The sequence below is a fragment of the Gorilla gorilla genome, chromosome 2 (assembly GCF_029281585.2).
Source record: "Gorilla gorilla gorilla isolate KB3781 chromosome 2, NHGRI_mGorGor1-v2.1_pri, whole genome shotgun sequence".
In the NCBI taxonomy this organism is placed as follows: domain Eukaryota; kingdom Metazoa; phylum Chordata; class Mammalia; order Primates; family Hominidae; genus Gorilla; species Gorilla gorilla.
Genome location: NC_086017.1, coordinates 57,446,137 through 57,452,795, shown reverse-complemented (window position 1 = coordinate 57,452,795; position 6,659 = coordinate 57,446,137).

Sequence of the window (6,659 nt, the reverse complement as noted above, 5' to 3'; positions counted from 1 at the left end):
CATGTTTCTCAGTGTGTTGTTATTTTGGAAAAAATGAGGGGAGGGAGTTTGGCAAGAATGGAGAAAATGAATGAAGAAGGCCTAATCTCTCTCTTTTTCAGTGAATAAATGGAACACCATTTCTGGATTATAGTCCCATTCTCTGCATTCATACACCAGTTTCTTCATATATCCTATGAAGAACCTAAACATTTGGCCCCACCTGGTCTTGGTTTGATCAGCAGTTAAAATTCTGTGACTCGGGCTTCCTTCCCGACTGCCCACCTTCATGATGTGTAAGGAACATACATTTTGAGGGTACCTCACCCACTGTTCATTTGCATGGTCAAAGTGAAAATGAGTGGAAGTTCTCCAAAAATGATGGCCAACATCCTGGCACCTCCAGGTGTGAGAAATAGCTTTGCTTGGTGAATGGGATAATGTTTGTCAGGATGCAGTTTAGACAGTCCCAAGTTGGAGGCAGGCCTTGAGGGCAGAAGATTCTGTGAACCTTGGGGGACAGCTTTTGGGTACTCACAGATATAAACCCTGTGCAGAAAAAAAGAAGTGATTGTTTTCAGGATGCTTATAAATCAAGTGAAGCAAAAGAAGAGGATTCTGTGTCTGCCATGAGATGAACGCCCTGCTCTTCACGAAGGTCTGCCTCTAATAAAGAGAGCCAAAGCCAGCTGGGTCTCACCAGATTCCTATACTTTCTCAAGGATGTTGGGGGAGGTTAATCCTTTATCCAAACTAAAGACTGGTTTATAAACTTGTGTGTGAATTATTTTTAGAATATTGGAGGACATGCAAGATCAACCAGTCTTACATAGGTTCCCTGGGTCCTTACCATGGAGTAATTCCCCCACATTCAATTAAGAATAGTTTAGGCTGGGTGCAGTGGCTCACGCCTGTAATCCCAGCACTTGCATTTTGGGAGGCCGAGGTGGGCTGATACCTGAGGTCAGGAGTTTAAGACCAGCCTGGCCAACATGGTGAAACCCTGTCTCTAGTAAAAACAAAAAATTAGCCAGGCATGGTGGCACGCACCTGTAATCCCAGCTGCTCAGGAGGCGGAAGTTGCAGTGAGCTGAGATCACGCCACTGCACTACAGCCTGGGTGATAGCGAGACTCCATCTCAAAAAATTAAGTTTATTTTTTTAGAGGTGGGGTTTTGCTCTGTCACCCAGGCTAGAGTACAGTGGCACGATCATAACTCACTGCAGACTCAACCTCCTGGACTCTAGTGATCCTCCCGCCTTAGCCTCCCAAAGTGCTGGGATCACAGGCAAGAGCCACCACGCCCAGCCAAATTTTGCATTTTTAACAAGTTCCCAGGGGATGCTGATGAAGCTGGTCAAGGAACCACCCTTGGAGAACCAGTGGTTAAGAAGGTCGTATGATAGAGCAAGATCCCTATAGTTCCTTACAGTTTATTGTATGAGACCTTTCATACAGTAAACATTTGAGGGGCTACTATGTGCCAGACATTGATCCACTAATAAAGTGAAATTGCAGTTGTGAATACAGTAGGCAGGGCCCATGCCATCCAGGCCACTTATTCTAATGGGGTGGGGTACAAGACCATAAATGGTTAATAATATTTTACATCCAAGTGTTCATGAAGAAAATGAAACAATGCAATTAAGAGTTTCCTGGGGACAATGTGGATAGTCTGTGAATTGGGTGGTCTCCCATGATTTCTGTCCTGCTGGATATGGTAGCCTGAGGGGTTGACCTTCATTCCAGAAAAACATCCATCTGAATACCCAGAGCACCCTTTTGTCTATATAATGCCAGTTTGTGAGAGTACTCTGCAAACTGCTCTGCCTGTGACTATTACAAAACCCCTGCTTTCTACAGTTCCAAGAGCATAGTTCTTTTGCTCCCGTTAAAGGGGGATGTCTTCCTGGAAACAGTGTGAAAGCACCCTCAATCCCCTGTTGATGGATTATCTCCATTTAAGGAGGTGGTCTCAGAATGGGATGCAAAGGTATATCCCTGAAGGAAGTGCTACCTGCCTTCAGGCCCAAACCTCCTTTGTTGGATCTCCTTGTGAACAGCTCCTCCCCCCCAGCTTCATTTCCCTGTGGTTTGTTTTTAGGCATGCCAGCACTCTGGCCATTAGGAAACATGTGATCCTGAAGTCCTTGGGACAAAGTTGAGGCAAGACTATCATACCCAAAGGGTGACTAAAGGGATAGAGAAGGTGCTATAAATCAACCTAAACAGAGGTTCCAAAACCAGCTGCAGCTAGCTAGCTAGCTCTAGGACCACCAATTCCTGTTCCAGCCCTATTGCAATTCTTATGGAACCCCTGCCTGCCATGCAGAATTGTAGTCATCTTTACTACCACTGCCCCCAAAGGCCTTTCCATGCACTTTTAACCTACAGAGGGCAGCCAGTTGACTAATTCTGACAGCAACTTTACCCTTCAGGGGAGATAATCCCACCGCCCCTCTGGAAAATGGCCATGCCTTAATACAGTGTGACAACCACCTTCAGACAAGTGACAAGGAAAATGCCTCCTGCTCTGGTTCTGTGGTAATCTACCATCTAAGGTGCCCTCTTGGGGCAGTTGGTCCAGAAGAATGTAAGGAAGTGGCAGCAGTCTTGGATGGTGATAGCCACTCAGTTTCATTCTGATCCTCCCTAGCAGATTTCTGTAGCAGTTTCACAACTGGGCAGGTGATAGAAGGTGGGTCCAACCAAATCGGCCCAGGCTGATTGATGTGTCTGGTTTGGTTCAGACATGGATGAGTTTCCTGTGGCATCCCTGTTTACAGTCAGCTTATTCCACAGTAGCTACAGGATGCCCGAGAAGTGCTTCGGTCACCTGCTGAGGCAGCAGGTCTCTTCTGCAGACAAACTTAGTTGCTTGGCCGTGTGCGGTGGGCTCACACCTGTAATCCCAGCACTTTGGGAGGCCCAGCCGGGCAGATCACCTGAGGTCGGGAGTTCAAGACCAGCCTGGTCAACATGGCGAAACCCTGTCTCCACTAAAAATACAAAATTAGCCGGTGTGGTGGTGCATGCCTGTAATCCCAGCTACTCGGGAGCCTGAGGCAGGAAAATCACTTGAACCCTGGAGGTGGAGGTTGCAGTGAGCCGAGATCATGCCATTAAACTCCAGCCTGAGCAACAAGAGCGAAACTCTGTCTCCAAAAAAAAAAAAAGTTGCTCCACATGGTGAGGCCCTGTGTTTGCTTGTGCTATGTGGCTTTCTCCCAGCTGGTTTGGCTTTGGGGTAATGAAATTCAAGAGGCCTTTCCAATCTGTTTGCAGACCCATTGCCTGAACAAGATTACCACCTTCAGGTTGTGATGTCCTTAGATGACAGCACTTGCTCAACTGAGAATCCAGAGTTTTCTGCAGTCCAGAGGTGGTGGTCAGCACAAAGAACTCAGACCCCCTACCTCTTAGCCCTTCCCTTTCTGGGGGATGGTGTAAAGAGGCACATCACGTAAAATGGTCACAGATCAGATTGCCATGCAGCCTAGAACCAGGAGTCTGGTCTTGTTGCTGTGTTCCCTGGTAGGAGATCATGGCATTATTTCTTAAATGGCTAAGTGAAGGTGGGAGAGTTGGGGAGGGGAGGCGGGAGGTCCTCTGTTCTGCCAATTAATAGTCTACCTCTGTGTCCTGATTCCTCTTCTCAAGCAGGAATGAAAAGCCTCCATATTAAAACGAAAGGGTTTGGAATCAGGGTCTTAGTTCAAATCCTGTCCTTATCACTTCATTAGCGTACTCTTGGACAAAATTGCTAATTCTCTCAGTTTGCAGATGTGTAAAATAGGACTGACAAGATATTTGTAGTGTGATTGTGAAGAATAAGGCAAATTAGCACAAGGAAAACTAAAAACTCATTAATATGTGTTAGCCTGTTTGTGTTGCTATAAAAGAATAAAGAATATCTGAGATTGGGTAATTTATAAGGAAAGGTGTGTTTGGCTAACGGTTCTGCAGGCTGTACACAACATAGAGCCAGCATCTGCTTCCAGTCAGGGCCTCAGGAAGCTTACAATCTTGGCGGAAGACAAAGGGGAGCCAGCATCACATGGTGAGAGCAGGAGTGAGAGAGAGAGAAAGTACTAGGTTCATGTAAACAACCAGATCTCACATGAACCCATGAAGCAAGAACTCATTACCTTGAGCACCAAGCCATTCATGAGGAGTCCACCCCCATGACCCAAACACCTCACACTAGGCCCACGTCCGACACTGGATGTCACATTTCAGCATGAGATTTGGAGGGAATAAAACATCCAAACCATATCAATGTTAGTGGTTAATACTGAGGACTTAAAGCCAGGAATTTCCAGTCCACACAGCTATGCCCCCAGCCATGGCAACTGGAGCACTCCTCTGGACTGCAGCCCCCTGGTCAAGCCGGGGGCTTTTCATGCAGTTGGAGGCTGGCTGCATTCATGGCAATGGACCTTGAGCCTACCTGAGCTCGAGGCAGGCTGCCAACCCAGTAAGAACCTCAGAGGCATGAAGAAACTTGCCACATAAAACATCCCTGATGCCCAGGTGCAAGAGACATAAATATGGGGACATGGATATAAGGATGTCAGTTTCCCTTTCTTTCACTCTGTGGTTCCTACATCTTCTATCTCTTCTCTACCCTACCACAGTCCTGTGCTCAGAAGAAATACTCATTTGACGCTCTGGTTACCAAGCACTTTCACATATGAGAGACAGGTTGCTAACTCAAAGTCACACTGCAGCTGAATCCTGCCCTTCCCATCACATTCCACTGACTGAGTTTTCCCATTCATCTTGTGGAGGTGTTACCCAACCAAGTGTGCTATGCTCAGTTCTCAAACTGCTAGTGAGATCCACTAGGGAAGATCAGAATGAAACTGAGTGGCAACAATTGATTTAAAATCTCAAGTTGGGCCGGGCACGGTGGCTCATGCCTGCAATCCCAGCACTTTGGGAGGCCAAGGTGGGCGGATCACCTGAGGCCTGGAGTTCGAGACCAGCCTGAGCCAACATGGAGAAACCCCGTCTCTACAAAAAATACCAAATTAGCCGGGCGTGGCATGCCTGTAATCCCAGCTACTCGGGAGGCTGAGGCAGAGAATCACTTGAACCCAGGAGGCAGAGGTTGCATGAGTCAATATCACACCATTGCACTCCAGTCTGGGCGACAGAGTGAGACTCTGTCTCAAAAAAAAAAAAAAAAAAAAAAAAATTCCAAATTGAAGGAAGTGTTAGCAGACTTCATCTCCAGGAAAGGGAAGAAGAAGATACTTAAATAATTAACAAAATATATTTAAAATGAGTGGGAGAACTTCCTCCATTAAACCCTGTTGAAAACGTGTGAGTGGTTGTCATGCCGCAGACATCAAGGAACCCATCCATGAGGTCTTCCCACACAGACTGGCCTCAGGAAGGGAAGGAGGAGGTAGGCCGCTCTGACAGCCACAACCCGAGTTGAGGAAACAAGCAAAGGAACACAGAGAGTCTACATACAGTAAAAGGTGACAGGAATTAAGCTGCACACAAGGGAAGCAGAGATGGGTTGGAGGCAGTTAAGGGTGTGTTGCTGCCTCTGTGGCTGAGGTGAGTGTAAAGCCCTACATGGTCTCCTGTTTAGAGAAGGCTATTGTTTCAAACATATTTTACTTGGTCCCCGGAGGCAGCATGAAACTATGAAAGAAAGAGCCTTACCCCTTTTTTCAAGGCTCTCCAGACCACAGTTCTGGGATGGGTGTGGGTGGTTGCCATTCGTTCATTTATGCCTGTCTGATATGGAGCCTCCCTCTGTTACCAGCCCTGTGCACTCAAGTGCCTTGCAGTCCAGTGAGGAATAACTGTAGATAAGATGAGATGATGGGCATTAAGTGTAACTGCTGAGAAGGCTTCATAGAGGGAAAGGTGATAAGAACTGAGCTTTTCTGGCATGAGGAGTTTACCCAGGCAGGAGAGGTGGAGACGCTAGGCTAGGCAAATAGGCTGCAGCCATAGTTCTGCTGAGAAACAGGTTTTGAACCAAGGCAACTCCATCTGGAGATATGTATTAGAAAGATTAGGAGATAGAATCTCCATCTTGGTCACTTATTTGGTCTTCTAAGACAGAAATGGGACCGTCTCTTAAATACCGGAGTTGTCCTATCTCCTTGGGCTGATACCCTGAACTGTCATTTGGGTGAGTAACACATTAAGGGGTAGACGGTCGGTTTGGGGGAATAAACTAAGTAACTAGGTTGCGGTTCCTCCTCCCGACTAAGCAGACCTCCTGGTGCGTGGTCTTGGGTTGCCCTGTGAGCCCTGAAGCTGTGAATGGGCCCCACAGATCACTCTAAAGCCAGGCATCCATGTGTGCCCGGCTGGGGATCTAGACCCCCCTGGTCTACCCAGGAACCTGAGTTTTGGTGGTCTGAGACACCTGGGGGACGACGTATCCCGGAGAAGGGACCAGGATTAAAGGCCGCTCCCCAGGCTGCCCGGAGACTAGAAGGAAGGCGAGGTAGCCGCAGTCCCAGGGAGGGTCTTACCCCTTGCTCCCGGGATGCGTTATGGCGGGCCTGGCTGTGCGAGATCTGGGCTAGTGGCTTTGGCTGCGAACGGATTAGATCTGATCCGATTAGAGCCTGGGCGGTCGGCTTCGCCCCCTTGCCAGGCTCTGCCAACGCCCGCCCCTCCCTCGTGGAGACCCGGAGACCTCCCT